Consider the following 291-nt stretch of genomic DNA (forward strand, 5'->3'; position numbering starts at 1 on the left):
AATTCTGTCACCCAAGCCTCTTGAATATCACAACACAATGACTTTTTGTCAATTTCAAAGCGGCAATATTATAACCACATATGAAGCCATCAATAATACAAGAGGCCATTTAACTGTAAACAGCCAAAGTACACAGAGGCAATCCCTGAGCGACGGAGAAAGATTGTTAGGCACTAGCCGACTGGCAGGTGGATGAGATGTGGAGTGCCAGCGTTTCCACTGGGTGAGTGTGTGTGTCAGGAAGGAGGGCTAGAGTCGGGGAAAAGTCTATCCTTCCTGATGAATGAATGG

The sequence above is a fragment of the Micropterus salmoides genome, unplaced genomic scaffold (genome assembly GCF_014851395.1).
Source record: "Micropterus salmoides isolate LMB-PRFRI ecotype aquatic unplaced genomic scaffold, ASM1485139v1 Ms_hic_scaffold_6, whole genome shotgun sequence".
NCBI classification, from domain to species: Eukaryota; Metazoa; Chordata; class Actinopteri; order Centrarchiformes; family Centrarchidae; genus Micropterus; species Micropterus salmoides.